Raw genomic sequence first — 23,830 nt, forward strand, 5'->3', positions numbered from 1 at the left:
CTGATGTCTGTGTACCTTGGTGTTCCTGTTTCTTGTTGCCCTCATGGTGAAAACACACCTGAAACTTGTAAAGTCAAACCTGGATGGAGGCGCTTATCCACGCCGTATCAGATTTCAGGTGGTGCACGACTCCGAAAGACAACAACTACAGCATTGTAACTCAGTCAGTCTGTCTCTTCCTCTTCCTCTTGAAGCATGAACTGGTCTTTAGTTAAAACCCAGTGGCCACATTGAGCCAGGAGGGTGTTGGTTGTGTTCCAGCAATGTTAACAGAGCTATCCTAGTAATGAGGTGCTAAAAGAGTAATAGATGAGAGCTTTCTTGAGGGAAAGATGAGAGAGGTATGTGTGACCAGCTTGTCACTCCCACATCTCAATGCAACACCGCACACGGTTTTAAAAACTGACAAAATAAACCTCAGCTCAGCACAGTGTGGTTTTGGGCGTTATCGGTGTTGCTAAGCCGCAGTGTTTCTTGCTAATTGTCAATTAATCATTGGCATTGATGTGAAATGTCATGGATGTACAGTATGAGCCTTAATCACAGACTTATTACTTAAAAGTAAAAAGGTGTGCCTTGGTGTTAAACAAGGCTTCATGTCCCTCCTGGATGAATAACCAGACTCTGTGTGACCTGATGTGACATCACCAATGGTAACCAACACTCGGGGAGATTAGTGTGTCTACTGAGAAAGGAGCTTTATTTTGTTGACTAAAGGAGTACCGTTGTTGTTTGGTCACTGCCAGAGAAAAAGCATGTGGAACAACATGAGCAGAGACAGATGAGGCTTTACGATAAATCGACAACAGGCATCATCAGCCTTCATGCTGCACAGTGTTGTTGAGGACTTTAAATCAGTGCCATGATCTCCCTCTTATCACCAACTCAGAGTGGCCCTGTTTCTACTTCTGCATTTATGTGGTTTTCATGTAATCTTCAACAGTCACCACCCATATAGAAGGAGCAAGATGCATGGAGGTATGAAATCACTATAATATACTATAATCATGCCATTGCTCAAGGTGAGTGTAATTCAAACAACATTTTAGTAATGCAACCAGCCTCCCTGTGCTTTGTTGACAGACCTGTGTGTCTGTGGCTCATTTGTTCATTTGCTAGTATGTGATAAGGTGGTGACTGAAACTTTAAAGGAAGCTAAATTTCTCTTTACCACTGCAGAGATTTTCTTCTGTTCTTCTAATGTGACCTAACAAGGTATGACATTCCTTTTTCACTGAGTTTTTTTTAAGACAGCATTTGGAGTGTTTCAAGCTGGTACTTGCCTGCAAAATGGTTTCCTTACGTCTAGGGATTTTCTAGAAACTGAACTGAATTCCTCTGCCCTTTTAAGTACCTTGTGTTACACTTAGGCTAGTTGATACTGTCGGGGATGTCAATTATTGTCTATTGGGAACAAGTTCTGCAGAACTTGTCCCCTTTCTGTCTCACTCTCTTCAGTCCTAATGCTGTGATTAATGGACACTGCTCACACAGTTAGTTTTTTTGTACTTTTAGCTGCCTTTACCCTAAATAAGACTACACTGAAGATGATTCTGATTATCCATGAGTCATCGAAGTCTGCTAATCCTGTTTGCATGTGTTTTGTATTTGGAAAAGGCCCCTGTCACAGTTCCCCAAGGTATCTGGCAGGAGATGCTGTGGGTGTGTGAGGCGAGGGCTTCCCTTGGTCTACTGCAGTACTCTAATTAGCTCTGTTGTAATGAATGGAGATGGGAATGGAGGGAGTGGAGTCAGGCTTTGGAGGGGTTGGAATCTGCATTTTATGTGTCCTTTTTGTCTGACATTGTGCTTAACTGTAAAAAAGACACTCACGAAAGTCTTAAGTTTTAATGTTTATTCCACTGTTTTTCCTGTAAGACATGTTTGACTTGAAGAAAAGATGGCTGTTTGCTTTTCCCCTGTCTGAACTATGACCTTTCTCTCATAAATACTAGCAGTGGCCCAGGAAAAGATTTGTGCTTATTTTAGCTGTGATGTGTGCCAAAACTGCCATCTTTTCAACTATCCAGTTTCTTTGTGTAAAATTAATCAATTAGCAATAAATAAATGTGTTAGAAATGTCCACTTGTCTCTAATTAAAACCAAGATTAAGATCTTTTCACACTGGCAATGTGGCAGCATCTCTCTTTATTTGTGATATTGATGTAGAATATATGAAGGAACAGTATGAGAGTGTCTCGCTATTGTTTTCATTTTTGGCGTCATTTGACTGTTGCCTCCCACTGAAATGATATTGTTTTCCTGTTGAGTGGGATGCAGTCAGAATAAGATCCAACATCTTTAAATATAAGATCATTTTTTCTCCCTCTGAAAGGGTGGTGCGTCCTATTATTTTACAAAGCAAACAGATGTCCCAGTTGGAGGTGTCTATGGGCTTGTGATAGAAAGAGGGATTGTGGGATTGACTGCAGCTTTTGTTCAGAGGATGCTGTGATGTGATTGTTTCGTGTGACTGTGGGGTAAAGAGAGAGAGAGCAGATCTTGATGCCTCCATCTATGGTCAGAAATAACGTCAGGGGTGGAAGCAGCCAAAAATCGTAGCTTCCATCACTTTTCATGACAGGGTGAGGAGTATTGTGACCCTGCTGGATCTTGGAGATGAGCAGTTGATTCACACTGTATTGAGCAATTTCAGGTGATTCAGGCACTCAAGCCCAGGTTACCTCCTTTTGTAACAGATGACTGAAAGGAGACTTAGGTGCAGACCTGTGACTCAGTGGAGAGGCCACATGTTCAAATTGGCCTGGGGGCAACTGGAGATCCCTGAGAAGCACCTGGTGGAACCTGCTGGTGAAATGACGTAATGACACTCTGCTTGCACCTGGAGTGGAGACACGATGGAAGAATGAATGGATGTTATTTGCAGGTCCTCATGAAAGCACATTTTTTGACAATGCCTGGCCTTTGTGTGTGTGCGTGCGTGTGTGTGTGTGTATGCGCGCGTGATTGTCTCTGTGAGACACACTGTCTTTTTATTTTCCTCCAGCGAAGCCATTAGCAGAATAGTTGCACATTTATGTGTACAGCAGAGAGATGAAAGGCACTTTGAACTGAATTATTTTGAGGTTTCCTCATTTGATTGAAGATATTTTCAAAAATGAAGTGTAGACTAGTCTTTGATCAAGGTTTACTTTCTGTCATTGTCTGATTGAGTTCAAAATAATCTGTTGGAGCTGAAAATGTATGAAAGCGTTATTGTGTAAAAGACAAAACTTCAAAATTTTCCACAGGTTCAACTTAGAATTTTAATCTTGCCTGTAGTTTATGGTCCTGTCTGATTCAACAACAGCATCCCAAATACCAGTCTTGCTTTTATGATTTGGTTTGCATTTGTCCAGGCAAAAAAGTCCTGCAGTAAACCAGTATGTTTGCATGTTGCTTAATATCATAATTCATAAAGATAAACTGTCTGCATATGCAAGGTTTTGCTGGACTGTAATTTGTACTCTTGACAAAAATGAAAAATGGTAAGATTTTTGCATTTAATGTCTGGATTAGTGTGTACTCTCATGGATGAAAGTAGGCAAGACACTGCAGTGGATATTTGCATGTGAGGGAAAATGTAGTTGACAGAAAAAAATGACTCATATCTGCTTTGGATTTGTGTCTGTCTGTTTGGAGGGCTTCTCTCCTAAACATAGACGAGTCTTAACAGTAAAGCAGCCGTGCTCACAAATCTCCCTCTTTGTGATTTCTTTGATGAATATGCATAGATTTACTGAGATCGTCCAATATGTCCTGTCATGTGGAGCTCATTGTTTATGCCTCCATGCTTTCCTTTGCTCATCTCCAGAAAGTGCTTTTCTTTGCATCCTTTTCCAGCTATAGGGTAGCTGACTGTGCTTCTGAAAGTGAGAAATAATTGAGATTAAGACCAGATGTCAGCCTGCATGTGATTAGTGATTTTGCAACCAAGTGTAATTACTGATTTTGCCCAGCAGAGGGCCTCAATATAGCACAACATGGTCCATGATATAAAACCATTTATAAAATTCTAACTTGACAGCGGAAGGGATAAAGTCTGTGGTGCATGTCACTTTGATTCTGTGAAGAGTCTACTTCATTTCAAAGGTGATGTTTTGTCACACAAATTGTGTTAGTATTATTTCTTCGAAGCTGGTACCAGTAAATGACTTTCATAGCAGTGGATTTTATGTTATTTTTTTGTGGTTGCACACACTTGGTAAAAAGAAACCATTACTTGTCGTATTGAGATAATTTGCAGCAAGTCTGTAACCTATTCTTATTGGATTCATCATATTATATCATTATATTTGGCAAATGTTTGCCATACTTTGTACTGCTTTGCAGATATTTTATGTAGCTCATGATAGTAGCCATTGGGGGGCACTGTTGGAGTTTGGCCATAACATCTAGCATCTCTTTGGACATTGTAAAAAGAATTGTAAATTTTACTCCATTAGAAAATATACTTCTGTTGCAGAGTCCGTGCAAATTAATGTTAGAGGAGGGCTTTACAGTACAGACAATGTTGTTCACTCTTATTAACAACACATCTTCTTTTTTTCCTTTTTCTCTCTCTCCTCTCCCCCACTTTGCATGCTTCTTGCATCATTGATCCAGGTAAGTGGCACTTAAATGCATGTTTCACTCAGAAAATAAAAGGCCCTGCCTCTGCCAAGAGTAGGAGGATGATGAGGTGTATTTCACCTTGAGGTGTATACAGTCAGAGTGTGGTGCCCAACAGGGAACATTTCATCCTACAGTCTTACTGTTCACTGCTTCTGACACAGGTGCTAACTCTATTTATGGAAATAGCCCTGTGCATGTGTCCCATGCTACTGCAGAAACAGTTTTTGTTGAATGTGTTTTGCATCTTCTCTTTGTAGTTCCACATTCCCTTCAGGAAAAGTGGACCGCATTTGTACTTTATTGGGATTCAAGCTCTGAAGGGACTGAACCTTATCATGTTAATGCCGGTGCATTATTATGATCATTATTGTTACTTGATGTCTGCTCTAGCGGTTGAAATCGCTGTGAGTGGGAATGAACTAGAAACATGAACTTCAGCCAAATTTCTGGAAATGACGTGCAACTGCTTCTCAAGAAATTAGAACCCAATCGACCACATGGTGGCACTAAAATTAAGACCCAAAAAATGCAATTCTGGAAAGGCCACGCCCTCACACCGAAAGTCCAATTGACCTGAAATTGAACATTTGTCCAACTCAATGTGCTTCACAAACGAAACCTCTTGGACCATCATTGTCTGCCATGATGAATCAAATGTGAGGAAGGAGGGACAAATGTCTGACCTATGAGTGTGTAATTATTGAAATGCTGTGCGCTTTGTGATGATGAAACAACTGTGTGATTAGTCTCGCGACTTGTTTAAACAGAATTAAACTAGCTGAAGTGACTTTGCTCAACTTTGTGCAGCCTAAAACTTGCTCATTGCTGCTTGCAGCTTTAATATTGACTGATTAAGCTGCTTCCTTGTGTTGAGCACGAAAGGTCTTAAACCTGTGAATTTTCACTTGCAGCTATTTTGTTTTTTTTGCAGTTCAGTCAGCGAGGTTAAACCATTCTAACTGACTCTGTCTCTCTCTCTCTTTCTCTCCTGCCTTTCCAAGTAATTCCCTCCCCTCTTATAATCTATGTGCTTGTCAGGATGCTGATATATTGCCTTTGTGACCCCATATAACTCTACACCTGACACATGCAGCTGTTGGTCAGGGGTTTCAACCAGGAGGGAGCTGCAGCTGAAAAATTTACAACAGATTTTCATGGAGCTTGTTTATCCGAAACAATATCATCCCCCCACAATTATCATGATTAAGCTGGACCTGACTGCTCGGTTGTAGGCGTGCTAAGCTGTAAAGGACCAGGATTTGAACCCCAGACAGAAGTAGCTTGTTGTTCTTTTTCTCTGAGGATTTGAGTAATGCAGCTGCACCTACAAAAACAGCAGCGGGTGAACTTAGAGGAGACACTCCCTGCAAATGGGATAAAAAATTTGGCCTCTCCCTCTGATGAGTCAATCCTCCAGAGTGAAAGCATTACAGATTTACTTCATGCCATAAAGTCAGAAATAGACTTTGTTGATCTCAATGAGGAGTATGAGGGAAGATGACAAGAGGCAAGAAAAATGAACGTGCCAAACTCCCATCGGATTGAGTCACTACTCAGTTCACTGCCCAGCACTGAAAGCTGTCCTCAATTTGTCAGCTGTGCCTTCCCCTGCACACGCCCAGTCGTTGTTTTAGAGTGGCATTGATTGGCCCCATTTCAAATATGGATTAACAGGGTGTTATAATAAAAAGTCAAATCAGGATGTGGGAAAGTTCAGCGGGGACGTTGTCTGGGATGCAATTTATTCTCACTCTACTTTGTTTATAAAAAAAATATCTCTTTGAATGAACTTAATTAAATCATGGAAGGTATTTCCACATGATTAAAGGGCTTTCTTTCAGCTTGAAGCAATTCTGTTGGTCCAACTTTATGTACTCTGGAAGGGTCAGCTTGATTTATTAGGGCTGATTCAACTTATTTACAGGGTTGGGTCCAGTAATCTGATAGGGTTAGTACAGCCAATTTTACAGTATTAAAATGACATTAGTAAATGAAGTTGATCCAACCCAAATGAATTACGTTGATACAGCAAAATTGCTTAATGGTCTAAGAAAGCCATTTAATCACATTGAAATACTTTTCATGATTTATTCAGTTAATTCAGAGAATACCTGAATAACAGAGTGTAAAATGTAAAGCAGTAAAACACATTAAACACAGAATACATTACCCTCTTTCTACCCTTTCCCCAAGAAACGTCGCCAGAAAACACAACTCAGGTTTTGGATTTTTTCACCTGCGGTTCTGTTTTCACAGCAGCAGGTGAACCTTGTGTGGACGAGGCTTGTCAAAACATTCAATACCATTGTGGTACCGATTGGCATCGGCACCAACCAGGTGGATTTACAAGCTTTTACAAAACAACAGCATAAGTAGGCCTAAACAGGAGAGATTGCACCACAATTTTATGTTTATTTGTTTTAACTGCATTAACAGGCACGTTTCTGTTCCTCTGTGCTTTCTTTTTAACATACAACATGCTCAGTTTACCTACACCTTTCACTAAAATAGCCTATAGGTACAAAGTGCCACTCAAGTGCTAATGAGGTACAACTGCAGTAGTGACTTAACACTGCACTGCTTTAAAACCAGTTGACAGTGATTGCCAAATGTCTCAAATGTGAGTGTGGCTCAATCATGTCTGGTGTGTTTTTCGGGTTTACCGCTGCCTCTCTCTGCACATCTGTTGACTTGGATAAGGCTTTCTGATGAGACAGCAGTCAGGTTGGGGTTTTGAAGCCGTAGCCAATCCATTTATTCTCGGATTCAGCATTCAACGTGACGTCTGATTTGTCTGCTGTTGTGTCTGCACAGAAGTTTGTGGCAAGTTTTGTGTTCAGAACTTCTTCTTCTGTAAAGGTTTATCAATTGCTGATCTTTTGCTGTGCAGTTTTGCTTGCTTTACGTAATACATGTTATGCACCCAACAGAGTAAATTACCACAGCAGAGGTAACTACTACATAGGTAGCAAAAAAGTATGCTGTACATCTGATCACGTAACTTTATATGCTGTGTGGCATTTCTACTTCACATGACTGAAACTGTAAACAAGAACTGGAATATGTGCTCTCCACAGTGTTTGTTTAGTCATCTGCTGTTTGCTTTCCTGCAGCCTGAAGACGATAATATTTGACAATCCACAGCACATGATGAGTGTTTTTGAGCTTGCTGCCAGAGAGCTCGTCTGGCTAGAAAAAAAAAGAGGGCAGATAAAGCGCTGATTGTGGTCAACGAATGTACAAGTATTTGTAAGGTAACACTCATGTTGCAGTAAACATCACCCTGCATGATTACAGGCACTGCTTCTTTTAGGTGTAAACGACTGATTACTCCACAAATCTCCCCCCTTCTAATTTCCAAACATAGATCGTTTTCTGAAGTCACATTTACTCGAGCTGTCCCTGTGGCTCTCACTTTCTCTCTCTTTCTGTCTCTCAGAGTATCTTGTTCTATCGCTCTCATGGCTGACCCACTTCTGTTGGTCATCTTTTCTGTAATCAGTTGGACCGATGTCTGAGTGAGGCAGAGCTGCCCTGTCTCTCTGCTCACGCTAGCAGCTATCTTTGCCTGGGGACTGAAGGAACTAGAGCTTAGCAGATCCTTTATTGCATTTCATTATAGTGTCAGTTGAAGACTGCCATTCTCTCAATTTCGCAAATATTTTTCTTGCAGCTACAATTTTGGTCGTGGCTTTTCCTCCAAGATCACTATGTCCACATCGTTGCCTGTTAAACTTCTGGATGATAGATGGATCAATAACAGTCATCACCAGAGGGGGTGGTGTTATTTGTTTGTGGCTGCCGTTGATATTGGATTTTGCTCCTATATTGAGGCCACACACACTCCTCGCTGTCACACACTGTCTGTTGGATTCACACACACACACACACACACACACACACACACACACACACATACACATACAGACATTCACTGCAGAGAAACTTTCCATGACATTATTGGTTTTATCAGAAGTAGGCCAAAGCAGGAGCCTGGCCCTTTGGCTGGCCTACTGAGCATGCTCAGCAGTGCTGAAGGCTAGATAGTGGATCAAAATGCTGTTGTACCACTACCACATTTCTCTCTCTCTCTCTCTCTCTCTCTCTTTCTCTCTCTCTCTCTCTCTCTCTCTCTCTCTCTCTCTCTCTCTCTCTCTCTGGTCCAATGAGCTAAACATTTAGGGGGACCACACAGTATTGAAATAATGCTAATGTTTTATTTTAGGGCTACAACCATGTGTCACTATTGTTGTTTTCATACTGGATTTTCCGCTAATTATTTGGCAGCTTAATCAACTAATCTTTTGATCTATGAAATTAGAAACAATAGTGAAAAAACGCATCATCACAATTTCCTACTGCCCACAAATTGCTTATCTCGTCGGGCCAACAATACAAAACCCCAAGATCATCAATTCACTTTCACATAAGACCAAGGAAAGCAGTACATCCTGCAGTGTTTGGCATTATGATGCCACTCAACTCTTGTTGAGAGATTATGTGGTATTGTGTAGGAAAATCAATGACGAAACAAAACAAAAACAAGAGGTGATGATGTGAGAGAGAGAGAGAGAGAGAGAGAGAGAGACGGAATAAAGAGCCATCTTAAATAGCCTGACCAACCCAGGTTGATAATATCAGGCCAGGTGAAAGAAAAAACTCATGCATCAGATGGAGGCATGTCAGCATCATCAGAGGGCTGTCACAGTCTCTGTGTCCCAATTTGCATGCTAATTTCTTATAGTTGCACAAAGTTTACCGTGGTATATGAAATTGTATGATACACGTGCTGCACAGTCAAATTCAGTTTGAACAGGAAAAAGCTAAATGTCTCACTAAAGACTGGGGCACAAGTAGTGTCTGTTTCGCCTTTTATTTTCCTTTTATGAGCTTTATTGAAATATAAACACAGTGATTTTGTTCCAGTTTAACAAATAATCTTGTATTTAAAAATGGGTATTACAAATCAAGAGAAATACAAGATACATAAACATATGGCCAGTCTTTTATATTGAGGTACACATAGTTGCTTATTAGCAGACATATTAGTAGCATATCAACTGTTTATTAGTCATTATAAACACTTATTAATGCCTTATTCTGGGGATTAGGGTTATTAGTAACCTTATTCATGTACAGCAGTTTCCTTACTTACTGTCAGTAAGCAGTAATTAGGAGGTTTTTATTGATGGAAAGCTCTTCATTAATGGCTTAGTAGTTGTATAATATGTTCATGCAGAATAAGGCATTAATAAGTGCTTTATAATGACTATAAAACAGCCAATATCCTTCTAATATGCATACTAATAAGCAACTAGTTAATGGTGAATATGTACCTTAATGTAAAGTGTTTCCAAACATATTTTCAGTTAATCCTGAAAACATCTACAATAACCATTACTGCAGTTTATCTGATACTCTTCCTGTCCCTCTTTCTCAGATGTATAGTTGCAGTTTTTGAAGCAATTCTGGGGCTGTGACTAAATGAGTCTAAAGAAATGCTTCAGCGTCTCACTTCTTTGTTCCCATTCATTTGCATCTAGGCAATTAGCCTGGTCTTCAAATAAGTGAGTGTCATAAAATCCACTTGAACAGTTGAGTTGAATAGACAGTTTTCACTCAATTCCTTAGCAATGAAGGAAGTAGTCCTGAAAGGAAAAAGGGGCCTTTGGCGCCATTAAATTGTTCTCCTGGCTGTGATGAATGGAAATCTGATGTGGATCTTGAGTCATTCGCTGAGAAAATAAAGTTATGGTTCTTTAGAGGGGAGATTAATGTAATTTTGTGAATGGATACATAACTGATCTTGTATTACATGAAGACACACATAGCCTCAAGTGTGGTGGAGTGGAGTTGATTACATTCATGGCATAAAGTTTGTCTTAGCTTTATTGCTGTACTGTATATAGTCGACATTTGTGCGGCAGAAGCTGATTCTGCATCCAAAGACTTCTCCCCAATCAATCTAAAACGACTACTTAATCTCAGGAGGGAAATGAGCTGATAGAATGGGCGATGATACATGCTGCGTTGTGCTTCCCCATTGCTGTATAATCATCAGTTTTGCAGCTGGTTATGGATGGAGGCTCCCAGTGTATGTGGATGGGTTTGCTGTTATTGGCTCCATCAAATCAGCGCCATGGCCTACATTATCCACTCCCAACAGATTCATTACACCCAAAGACAAGAGTTGATACATTCATTAAGCTCACAATGAACTGTGTGCATCCTTTTATGTGCCCAGTGTGGAAGCTGAAAATGAGTGAGGCCTGAGCTACAGCATTTCTCAGCTTGCATTTACCTGGAGAAAGTGTGAGTGGGTATTAAAGAGTCTGTGTGGTTTCTATATTGTTTTTATAATTAGGTCTTGGCTTAATGATGATATAACCCAGATTCCAAAAAAGTTGGGACGATGTGTAAAACTTGAATAAAAGCAGAATGCAATCACAAGTTTTCCTGTCCCATGTAGTGATAGCCTTTATGCAGTCATGCGAATAATATTGAAATGAATGTTGGAATTTTGAATAAAAAGTGACCACCCAAATGTGTGCACCTCTTCTTTCTCTTTAAGTAAGGCCAAAACAAAAATGATGTCTCTCTGCTGGCCCCATTTTATGTGACTTGATCCGAATCCAACAACTTTTTTTCACAGGACTCAGTGTAACAGACTTTTCTCATCATTCTGCAAAACTGAAGCCCCACAGATTGATGCTGTGCTTACCCAAAGCTTTTTGTGTTTATCTTGAACAATTTAACTATAAATTATTCATAACCAAATAATTACCTCTGTGTTTGGTTGCCCCAGTGTTGTAAACACAAACTTGTCAGGCTGATGCTTGCAGCTGTCGGATCAGAGATGTAAAGGCTCTATAAATATATCCTGTATAACTGGAGCTTGGAGCCTCTGTACCCTTTGCTGATACTGGAAAAAGAAAGTCAAGCCTGGTCAGCAAGCAGTCATGAGTTGGCTGAGTTGTGTTGAAGGGGGTTGGGCTGTTTGAGGGCTCATGCTAGAGTGCATCGCTCTTGGTGTTTTGACTTGCAAACTTTGGAATTTGTGACTGTCAGTGCTGCCAAGTCTCACAAAGCAGCCTGAGCAGTCAAGCGAGTCTGTCCGACCCCACTGTTCTATGCTGACCTTCTGTGATGTCAGTCACCAGGGACATTGTGCTCGAAAAACACTCCTCTGTGTTTGCTGATCTGCAGGCCTAATTTTCCTCCCACTAGTTTGCTGGATCACTGTGATGATCCCAAGACTGCACACTGCCTGTGCCTCCAATGAGCATATCTGCTCTTTTGCTTGTATGAGACAGATACCAGAAGCAGCCTTTCGATTTTACATTTTCAGTAAATCAGTAGCTCAGTGATTTTTGAGCATGCTCATGTAATCATGGTCAGTGGTGTGCTGTAATTCATGAGAGGATTCAGCTCTCTTCAGCTTCCTGGCAGCCCGGGGGACTTTGAGTTTGACTTCCTCATTGATTGGTCCATTTTGCTAGCCTCTGCAAAATTAGCCATGTTCTTTTTGATCTTTTTCCAATTAGTCTTTTCTTCTGTGTGCTAGTGTAAACACATTTTCCATTCATTATATCCTCCAAAAAAAGTGTCTGGAAAGAGTGGATGAAACCTTTATATAATCTTTATATTCTGTGCACTGTGAAGGATTGTGCCTTTTGACATTGACAAATCAATCAAACATTAAAAAATAAAAAAGAGTTGTGTGAGCTGACCTTTTCATTTATGCAGAGTGGTCACAGTACGTAAAGATGTTTTAGGAGACATGCCTTCAGATCAGATCAGATGCAAATGCTTTCATCTCTGCAGTTAAGGCAGATGATAAATCCTGTCTTGTTCTGAGATTTCTCAATTCCCAACAACCTTGTCTCTATCACAGAAATGGAAACAGCTCAAGAGGTTTCTCTCTGCTGCTCTGTTCTTTGGAAATCGTGTTGGTATCTTCCCTGGAGCATGCCGTGATGTGTCAAAAATGAGCTAGAAGTCGTTCGAATGTATTTCAAGTTATCTCGTCCGTCATTCCAGAATTAACTTTACAGATAAACATGGCGTATTAGTATGCATGTGATCTCTTGGCTTAATCAGCAGAAGTTAATGTTCATTGTTTTTTTGACCTCTGCAAAGTAATTTCCAAATCACTGATGTTACTAGAGTGACTACATCATGGTCTTGTGTGTCTGGATGTGACCGCTCAAGCACCCTGGTATCCATTGTTGTTTTTCAGCTCCATTTGACACACACAGCTAATTACTGGAGTAGGAGACGCCCCCTTTCCCCATATACTCACACACCAGTGCACCGAGAAGGGTGGCCATTTCAGCTCATCTTCTCGCTGCCTCCCTGAAGACAAGCTGGTATAACCGAACAGTTTATGCATGCAGTATTCTTTCGCTGTCGCTCAGTTGGAACAGAGGCCCCTGCAGAGTGCTGGCAAACGCTCTGATTCAGGCTGTCTTCTTCACCATCAACCTTAGGCTACTGTTGCTTTCAGCCACTGCACGTACCTGCAGCTGTTCAGAACACCAGCAGGCAATAACCTGCAAATCAGTGACAAAGGAGAGAGCGTGGGAGTGTAGGTGGAAGAGGAAAGAGTCAGAGACGAGAGCGAGTGGGCAGGTAGAAGAGGATCCTCTGAGAGTGGATGAACATGTGAACACTTAGCGATTCCCTCTCCCTTCCTGTCTCTCTCTGACTCTGTGTGGGCAGTTAATGAGTCTGAAAGCTTCTCCTCGGCATCTGTCAGCTGAAAACCGGATGAAGCCTCGAGAGCAAGCTATAGCTTAGAAGAAACGCTCTATTGCTCATTGATAATTGCTCCAATGTATAGGTGTCTTTTACATCTCAGCGTCATCCATAGACTACTATATAGGTTGAGTTGCCGTGTACTGCACTGCACATCATGGCTGATATTCTCCCTTTGGATTGTGCATGACATAGTTTATTTCAACCATTTTTATGTACAAGTGTTGGACAAAATATCAGGAACACAAAATAATGGCCTTTAATATAAAATCAAAACATACTGTGGGCTGAATCCCATACCACAGAGATGACTCATCACCTGCCTGATACTGTCTCAGCAACAACTGAACATTATAACCTTTTCAAAGGTAGCATTGTATATTGCAGGGCTCGTCGCACCGTCCCTCAACCTCTCCTATGAAGAGCAACTGTCCAATCACAGCTTAGTAGCTGTAACTAGGCACCAGCAGGCCTGCCAAGCTTTGCATTTCTCTATATGTTGATGTGGAGTGCATAGACTCTAGAGGAGCAGCAATGAAAACCTAAACCAGAACAGCAAATGTGTGAGGAATGGATTAAACTTTGTCTTTATCTGCTCTAACACAAGCTGCAAATATAAGCACGTCTGGCTAACTAGCTTGCGGTAACCAAGCCTTCCGCCCAAAGGCAATGGGCATGTTATTAGCTTTCTACATTATTTTCTGGGGTTATGCAACTGCATGGTAAGATGCAACTATATCAGAATTTAGGTTGTGACGGCAGTTCAGTCTTGCTCTTTGTGTGTTTGAGGGAAGTTGACAAACTTGTGGTAGATACCATTTGTCAGACTCATGACTTATTCCTCACATCCTCAAATCCTTCACTCTTGTAAAAGTGAAACACACTATTTGAACATACGGACAATAAAGCACAGCTGAAATCTAATCACTGTATGGCTTGTCCAGGTAAGCTTCAGTCTCTCAGCATTATATCATGTACGCAGCAACCAAGTACATTTTTAAGATCCTTTTACAGGGTTCTCGTTTTAAGATGTGTCACATGGAAACGTACTTCTCAACTAGCATTAGCATTAGCTTAGATCAGCTAGCTTTACTCTGCTCATGAGAGTCATCACTTTAGGCAACAAAATCCACGTTCATGCGCTAGAAATGAGAAATCTGTTTTTGTTTATGTCTGTGAGCAAACAAAGACGTGGTGTTTGTGATGGTGAATCAGTCACCGTTGTTACTGTAAACTCCGTATGTGTAATGCCAGAATGGAAAGCTTGACAGGCATAGGAACAGCAACAAAAGTGGCCGGGCTTAGCTAAGGGTCAATATTTTATTGGATTGCAGTATATTGTGCAGGTGTTGCTATTGTACATAGTCTCTGTATCTACCTTCAAACACAGTGCATCGTTACTTTACGAGACCTTCAGCTTTGACGGCTAGACAGGAGCGGTGGAGCCAAGCTGCCGTGATAACATCAACAGATATGAGCCGGCCCACCATGTTATCCTCACTCTGTCTAAAGCCTAATGGTGTGTTGCCATAAAATGAAGTGCAGTTAAGTTTTGGGTTGAGATGAAACAGAGTTTGTATGACCTTGGTATGGTTACTGAAGAGCCGCAACCCCCTTAAACAGATTCTTGGAACAACAGTTAGGTCTCCCACTCCCACTGAATGCCTGATGGACTGGTGTAAGGATCTGGGGTTTTTCCAGTATTTAACCTGAGCTTGTCATGTTTCCTGATTTATATAAAGTAAATGAAACCAGATAGCCTACAGTTGCATTGAGAACAAATGCTCAGCGACTGGGTTGATCGTGTCTGATTTCACATGTGCTTTTGGTCTCCTGGAAAGACATTTGTAGCCCCGGGGCACCAGAATGTGAAACACCTTGAGCAATTTACAGCATCTGTGATTTTGAAACCAGCCTGAAGATGTATGTTTGGGGTAATCCAGGGAGGCTTGATGGCTGTGATGGTGACATTTACCTTTTAACCGTCTTACAGATGCCCTCAGACTGACTTACAATGAGTGAGCAGGCAGGAACAGTCTGTCTAGGAGACTGCTTTGATAAAACACAGTTGTTAAACACAACTTGGGTATTGTGAGGATCAAACTTATGAACTGATGTAATATTATCTGTAACCACCCTGTTTTGTTTTTAGCAATGTGAAGGGCTTGACAGTGGAAATAATTTTCCTTAGAACAGTAGACTGTTGTTTGATGTAGGCGCTGCTGACAGCAAACATTGATTCAGTTATCCTGGTTAAAAAAACGTTCTCTCCTGTGGCAACACACACACACACACACACACACACACACACACACACACACACACACACACACAGATGGCTGAACAGCTTGCTTTGACTTTCCCCTCTGACACCTTTTTTGTGGGCGTTGGAGCACAAGCTCCTTATTGTCATGAATTCATCTCTCATGGATTGGGTCACTAAATCATATCATATATCCTCCAGATATCCCCTCTCTCTCTCTCTCTCTCTCTCTCTCTGTGTGTGCTTTCTCTTGGGCTATGGTGTCCATTCTGTGCCCCAGGTGGTGGCCATATCCCTTGGCTCCTCACTCCAGCATGGGAGGCCCTCCCTGGAGGACCAAGGATAGCTGAAGGACTGAATGTTTTAATGTACCCCAACCCCCTCCCTAGCTTTATACTGGAAGCGTGATGCATTATTTATGTAGTAGGGCTGGTCAAGGTAGTTCACATATTGCCAGTGGTGTTAATATCTTTAATGCCTATTTGCTATGTTTTTAACGCATACATTTTTTTCATTTGTGTGTGGTTTTTGTTAAAACTCAGTGACTTTGAGAGAGCGACAGCATGCTCTTAAGATATGTTCAAGTATCTCTAAAGGGAGGAAACAGGGAGTGAAAAGCAGCCACTAAGAGCGTATTGACCGTCTCTGGGTGTCTTCCTGCTCCACTGATTACACTCAGCAGGTTAATGAGTGGAGGAGCTGTTTGGCTTCTAGGTTTGGGCCGAGGTCATTGTCCGGGCTTTCATGTCTTCAATAGCTGCAGGCTCCCTGCTGAACCTACTTGATATTCAGTTCTTTCTCTCACTTCATCCCATTGAAACTAACAAGCTTCAGCTAGATAGCTCCAGTAACTGGGATGGACAAGAATGCAAACCAGATCTAGGATACAGTACTAGAATTCCCTGAACTGTGGTCACTGTGTTTTGCAACAGATTTGCCTAAGCTTTGTCAGGATGATTCAAAAATTACTTTCATGGTGAGCCTTTTGAAGCCCGGTGCAGCTATCGTTCATTTTTCAGCAAACCCCTTTGTCAGGACTTGCTTGAAGAATGAGCTGAGGGAGGTGCAGCTACCCACATTCATATGTAGGGAAGCACATGCCAGAACTAACATAGCTCACTGAGGAACTAAAGCTCAAATTCATTTATGTGCATATTATTGACCTGCCTGGACACAATCCCAAATAAACAAGGGAGCAACTTTAAATCTGCGGTGTGCTGTCACTTCAGTTCTTCCATGCGGTTTTGCAGAAATGCTTTCAACTGCCATGGAGCGTCTCATATTTTTCCATGCCGTTTTCCATTGCTTCGACGTGTGGAGGAAATAAGTAAATCGCATGTAAAGAATAGATCCTGCGCGGCTTCTGTAGCGGAAAGTAAACTCGTGTTTTATTAATTTCAGCGCTGTGGCAGCTCCGGCTCTCGGCCTGTGTGTTTGTGTGCATCCCCTGTTCGCTCGGTTTGTAGTTGTGCTGGGAGGGAATAATAAAAGCGCCACGGGCCACCTTGCTCGCATTACATCCGGACCGTGACATCATCGCCTCTCGGGTTTCAGTGTGTCTCTACTACGGTCGCACGCGGCGCAGCAGTAGGCGCGAGGGCTTCTGCCGTGCGAGCACAGCAGCAGCAGCAGCGAAGCAGCGGACTGAGCGAACTTCACAACGCACGCTTCCTCAAAGTAACGAGAAACTCTCACGTCTGACGCTCACGTTTGGATAAATCTTGTGTTTCTGCACGGTTTTCCGGCCCGTTTGACCTCACCGCGATTGTTTAACTGCCTGGACGTTTTCGTGGAAGATCTTCATTGTGAGTAAAAGCCTGCATTGTTGTTTGATACGTGCGACTCACCGTTGAATGGGGTTTGCTCTTAACGCGATAATTTCGGGTGTTTAATGGTTAATGCTATCAAAGGGCTATTTAGAGGCAGCCGCTGTGATTGCGTGCTGTATTGCAGATATAAGCAGCTGATGCCACGCGTTTTGTTCCTCACATGGCTTCATGCGCTTTGTGCAAACAGCGTCTTTTGCACAGGACTTTGTCATCGTTTTGTCAATGCACCTTTGTGTTATCAAGTTAGAGGGTTCTGTATACTTGGAGTTCACATGATGCCATATATATGCTGGATTATTTTTGTGGACGTTTTTAAATGGTGTCTGCTCAGTTAGTTACAATAATAATTGGTCTTTTCCCATTCTCTGTGATGAACAAATTGTGCATGTTTGATTTAAAAAGCACCTCTTTCCTCTACTTCAGGCTTGCAACGCCTAAAGGAAATTGGGAATATGAAATTCAAATGTTAGATTTTTATCTTTCATAGTTCTAAAAACTCATATTCTGTTTGTCTTTAAAGCTTAGACCCAGGAGTTTCAAGTGACAGGGCAATGAAAACAAACCCCTGAAGGGAAAATACTTTTGACTTCTATTTTGTCTTGTTATTCTCTTGAATTTCAATGCAATCTGATTTTGATGCAAATGTATTGTCAATCAGAATAGAGTGCCAGTCCTGCCAGTTTTAATGCAGTGTTTGTGGTTATCAACATGGCATTTTTCATTTCTATTTCTTCTGAAGAGTTGGCCATCACTTCACACTGTGATCAGTCCTGAAAAGCCCCTGTTTTCCCCCCATGACTGCATTCCAGTAGCATCAGATGATATTTTCTATTCCTGATAGTGCTGAACTGCACAGTGGTCCTGGATGATCTTTAAAAGCTTTTATCTGTTAATCACAGTCAGTTAAGCCATAATTATAGCATTGGCCCACTGTCTGTCCTGCAGCGACCTACTGTAGACGATGTCCTCTTTAATAACAAGTATAGACCAGATCACAAGCACTAGATCTGCTAAGCAACATGTATTTTGTTGTATTTGCATGTTGATCTTGTGGTTTATTACAGAATGCCTGGAAACACACAAATTGCAGTTGAACCTGTTCTTCATTATGTGATAGGATGTGTTTCTAGGCAGTTGTCTTGTTTTGTTACAAACATCTATAAAGCTAGCCACTGTTTTGTGTCTCTGTGTGAGAATATGGGGAATCTGAAGACACATTTGCTTGTAATGTCTAACTAAAACTAACCCAGAGAGAGAAAGGACAGCTTTGCTGTCCAAAGTATGTATTCACTTTCCCTATGAGCTCAGCCAGTCACCATTGTGCTCCAGTTTCTAACAGACTTTGAATCATCAGTGTTTCTGCAATGTTTCCTACAGACAGAATTTTGTTGTGTTCGGTCTGGGGGCGGAGTGCTCCGTCATCCACCACTTGAGTTGACTGCAAGACATCACTGCTCTCACAAGCTAGCTTCTGTTTAAAGAAGACACTTTAGCGGTCTGAATGATTCTCCAATTACTGCACCACTCTTGCAGACCTTTTAGACAGCTCAATTTGATAGACTTAAGTGTAAGTAATATTCACTAAAAACAAATCTATTCAGATGGGCCATTCAAATAAATTGTATATAGAGACACTGCTATCATTAAAGAGCAGGTCAGCATAATGGATATGTACAGCTTGGCTGTTATTGGCTGATGGACCAGGCGCAGCACTCTCTGAGAAGACATCAAGAGGAGAGGAGGGCGGAGCTGCGTTTGAGTTCAGGCTTTGAGATAAACTAGCAAAATCGTAAAAACTGCAGAGAAGTGTCCACTCCCTTATTCAGGCAGTTTATTGGTTGTTATATACAGACCTACCAGCCTTGTCAAATGTTTGTTTTTTTACTGAGCTATGGAGAAAATGAGCGTTGAATTCAAATGCTTCACAGTCAATTTGCCTCCTTATTCCAATATGTGGTAAAAAGAGGAATGAACACCTGAAAACCATTGTCACTTCCCACTCCTTACAACTAGTTTAGTCTGTAATGGTACGAAAGAAAGCTGAAGGTAATATTTTAGACCTTTTTGTGCACATCTTTAACAATATTAATCAGTAGTCTAATCATGTCATTTGTCATCTTTTGTAATTGCCTGCTGCTTCTCAGCTTTTCATCCATCTATTCCTTTAAGGAGATGACCTTGATTAGAAGAGTCTGAGTGCTATTCTGGGTGCTACACATCTGCTCTTTGTCCTGCAATGGACCTACATATCCACACAGTATGGATGTGATTTCTGCCTCACTCACAGGAAACAGAAACACAAATATCATCATTGTGTTTTTTGATACTTTGGACACACTGCCTTTTGGTTTCTTCCATATACTTTATCTGCCATGAAAGCCACATTGAAATCTAGCGTGCTGTTGTCTTTAATGAAGCCTGAAATTGAACACTGAATGGTTAACAAGGGGAGTTTTACAGACACCGAAAGTGGATTTACAAACTTTGGAACTGTGGTTAATGTAATGTTTGGAATTTATGTTTCATAAATAGACCTTTAAGTAACTGATCGTTTTGTCTGATGAGGACCAGTTGTAACATGCTGGCCTCCGGTCAGAAGGTCACAATGAAGCTTGGTTTCCCATCACTACATTGCACTGCAGTTTTCCTGCGGTAACTTCCTGAATTTTCTTCATAAATAAAAATGTTCACTTCTTTCAGTCAGTGCTTTTTTATTTCCTCGAGGAGGCAACTCGTTTCCATGGCTCTGAAATCTTCTTGAATCGCCCGTTCAGCTGTGTCACCTTGACACACTCTACACACACAGCCACAGCTGCTTTGAGGGGGCTGTTAATTGAATTGTTTGTGAAAGAAATTAGATTTGTTGCCCGAATGAGCAGCTGTTTTCTGTGGTTAAGTAGAAAGGTCTAAGGTGAAAGTCAAAGCTCCTACAGCTGAAGCTACTGGCTCTGTTCTCTGCAATGATTGTGGTGTGGTGCAGGGTTTCCACCACATTTCCTTCAAAAGCAAATAAATAAGTTAATGATATCACGTCAGTGCAGGTATTAGTAATATCACATTAGTTCATGTTGCTGCACTGCAATACATGTGGCCTCTCTGGGACTGCAAAGCCCCTGTTTTGTCGTTTTTGTCTTTTCTCCTGCTGCCCTCCACATGCCCACTCACAAACTGCCTATTCTGCTTATTCAGCTCAGCTTTTGTGATGAGGGCTTTCATACCTCCAGTCCATGTCCATGTGGTATTGAGGAATGCTACTGCAGTCAAACTTTTTTTTATGCTAGTTAATAGTGCTCATTTAATGTGAAAGCGTTAATCAGCACTCACTAGCCTCGTCCAAAGTTGTGTCCAAGTTCCTCCCTGTGTAATAGGATTAGATTTCTAAGCATTAACAGGAGGATTAATTATCACTGAAAGGCTCTGTTTGGTGATTTACAGTTGGATTTGTTTCAGGGACCAATACGTTTTCCTGCTGAACTCTTGTAAACTCAACCTGTAGGCTTTGCTGTCTGATATCATGTGTGACATTGCAAATAAGTCTCACAAAAGTCACCAAATAGTCATATGTTTAAATGCAGAGTTAAACATGACTTGTTCAGTTGTGCAACGTGGGCTAATTGAGCTAGAGCTGAAATGCGTCCCACGCAGTCTGGTTTCAATAGGATGTATGATTTCACGAGCACAGCATTGCTAGGATAAGGGTGTGATCCTACTGAGCGATGTGTGCTAGAATGTTCACACTTAAGCTACTGTGAGGCCTGTGATAAAAGCACGCACAGTACTGCATGGAGTGTTTATCATTAGATCGTATTCTCGGGAAAGGAGGCTGCATTGCTCGATTGCTCTGACCTGCACTCTTCACCTCTGTACATTAGGATGCCCAGTCAGTAGAGGACTTGAAGCAACTTGAAAGGCATTCAGTGGAAAATGATTAGGATAAATTTGCTGTGGTAAGGAAGTATGTATTTACAGAAGTTGAGAGGACATGCAGAAAGGCGTGGCTTTCTTTGCTTGCGGTTTCTCAATGTTAAAAAGCACAGAGCTTGAATCTTGTGGTGGCGTGGCTGTTGTGAGGCAAACAGATGGCACAGGACCATGTAATATAAGACATACTGCATTTGGTTATGAATTGTTTTTTTGTTTTGTTTTGTTTTGTAATACAGCAGCAATAAAGAAAATAACCACTTAATGGAAAGGACATACCGAGTCCGTTTCCTCTATGCTGTGCACCATATGTTCCGATATAAGCCATATAAGCTGATGCCTGGTCCAATTTTAGAACACAGCTTACCTGCCACAAATTACAAGGTGGTGACAGACATGAGTCAAAAATCTTCCTTCCACTCTCATCCCATACAGTACGCTAAAGGTTCTTTTCCATTCGCCTCCATATAAGAGTGTTGAAGTTGCTAAGCTTTAATGTGAACTCTTATATAGTTATAGAGAATTTTTTGAACAGAACACAGCTCGAGGAAATCCCCTTCAGCTTTTATAGTTATGCAACACTGAAAAAATTAACAGAAATATGACCACAAGTAGTGTTTGTATTTCTTCTTCCATTTGGCCTGTAGACAGTCAGGCAGTAAGGATGTTAGTTAATGACTCTTTAGGGATTGACAAGCGACATATCTCTGTTTTACAGTATTTTCCCATAACTATTTTTACTCCACTGTACTTTCAAATTAAGACTAGGTTGTGGGAGAGATCGTTTTAGGTTCAAATGTTTTGACAAATATTTTACAGCTTTGTTTTTTGTGAACTTGAGACTGTTGGATGAACATCAAAGATAATTTCTTAGTGGAAATGGCCCAAAATTAATTGGCTGTTTTTGGCTCACAGACTACATGAAGAAGGTGAAACGCTGGAGCAAATGCTTACCCCCGCCTCACTCTCAAACTCTGGTGTTAAAATCCAACGATGTTGTTGTCAAAACTCATGAAGACCTTTCCCCTCTCTCTAACATAAAGGTCTTCTTTAGAGCCTCATAGTTGTTTGTGGTTAAACTGTAGTAGAAGAGGAGTGAGGGATCAAAGACCCTCCCAGAACAATAAAAGCTAAGCCTGTGGAGTGTTGACCCCCAGACCTTAAGCTCTTCATTACTGCAGCTCACTGCTAATTGTTGAGGACAGGACAGTCCAGAACCCAGAAAGCTACCAAACCCTCTTCACTACAGGGTGGTCGGATCTTACAACTGCTCATAGTTCCCCATTTCCGTACATCTTAGGTCAAGAGGCAAGGAACCCCCTGGTGCCCTTCACTCACACCCACCCAATAAACCAACATCTCCCTCTTGAAAACAAGTCAAAACCCTAAACGCAAATGAAGAGCATACAATGTTTTTGCCCTCTACTGAAGCAAAAATGCTACCATATGCTCCCCTTGCTGTACAGCCCCATGATTTTATGCTAACTTAATCTTGACTGTAGTGACCACAGACCACATCCTCCAGAGCATGTGTGACCATTTTAAGTGGTTCTGTAAGCTAAGATTAGTTGGCAGAGGTATTTTGAAAAACATATTTACTCAAAAAGAGATTTGAGTTTGAGCTGGTCTAACAATGGCTGCTGTCATCAACTTTGATTACATTATCATCCACTGTTTTCAGAGGGGCCCTTATGGTGTGTGAGACAAGGCAACCAACCCACTTATCCTGTCAATAACTGTTTTGCAGAATGATCCTGTCATATTTGCAATCAGCTGTTTGTGCCATGTGGAGGCAATAGAACTGATTTTGAATAATAAACGCATCTGCAATGTGGGATGCCTTCATCCGTTTCCCTGTGTTGTCAGGCCTTTCACAGTCGTATGCTAAATTTCACTGCTGTATCATTTGAATAGCATAACAAAACAGCTTAAAGAGTAGTTCAAAGGAGACTAGCACTGATTGCCACGGGCTTCTTTTGTGGGTTGTCCAAAAGGATTTTTCTGCTAAACAGGAAAATGTGTATCGCTGTTACTCATCCTGCCTATTTTTGCCTACATACGGCCACAGCCATTATGTTACTTCTTAGCCCCCATGTTTTCCACTGAGGTTTAAGGACTCACTGTCCACCACCACACCACATGGATCATGTTGGGAATGTGTGGGACCTTCTCAAATAGCTTCCGTCTATATAGGTAGACGGACTCTTTGATGTCACACACCCCCCTCTTAAAAACACTGACCTTGCACACGTGTCAGTCTGCACATCTGCAAAAGCTTTCTGAACGTCAGGAAGGCTTTTTGATTTTATAGATGTAACCCTAGGAACCTTGGTCAACTTCATTTTGACGGTGATATTTTATAGCTTTGAACACTTTTATCCAGCCAATATGATTCACATCCTTTTCATTTATGTGTGTAGCATGCTAGCAGATAAAACTGGAAATG

The 23,830-nt window shown here is 41.3% G+C and overlaps 1 protein-coding gene across 6 annotated transcripts in view; it reads left to right on the forward strand.

The window, feature by feature from the left end:
* Positions 1 to 23,830, forward strand: part of plekha5 (pleckstrin homology domain containing, family A member 5) — an 81,219-nt gene that overhangs the window by 17,134 nt on the left and 40,255 nt on the right. Inside the window, exon 1 of one of the 6 annotated variants that reach the window (XM_041938186.1) lies at positions 14,232 to 14,315. The exons of 4 other annotated variants lie outside the window; for them this stretch is intronic. The gene's annotated coding sequence lies outside the window, so the exon portion shown is untranslated. Of the gene's footprint in view, positions 1 to 14,231; positions 14,316 to 17,241; positions 17,440 to 23,830 lie in introns of those variants that run through there. One more of the 6 variants, XM_041938187.1, reaches the window with a different exon arrangement.

The sequence above is a fragment of the Chelmon rostratus genome, chromosome 6 (assembly GCF_017976325.1).
Source record: "Chelmon rostratus isolate fCheRos1 chromosome 6, fCheRos1.pri, whole genome shotgun sequence".
Classification (NCBI taxonomy): Eukaryota; Metazoa; Chordata; class Actinopteri; order Chaetodontiformes; family Chaetodontidae; genus Chelmon; species Chelmon rostratus.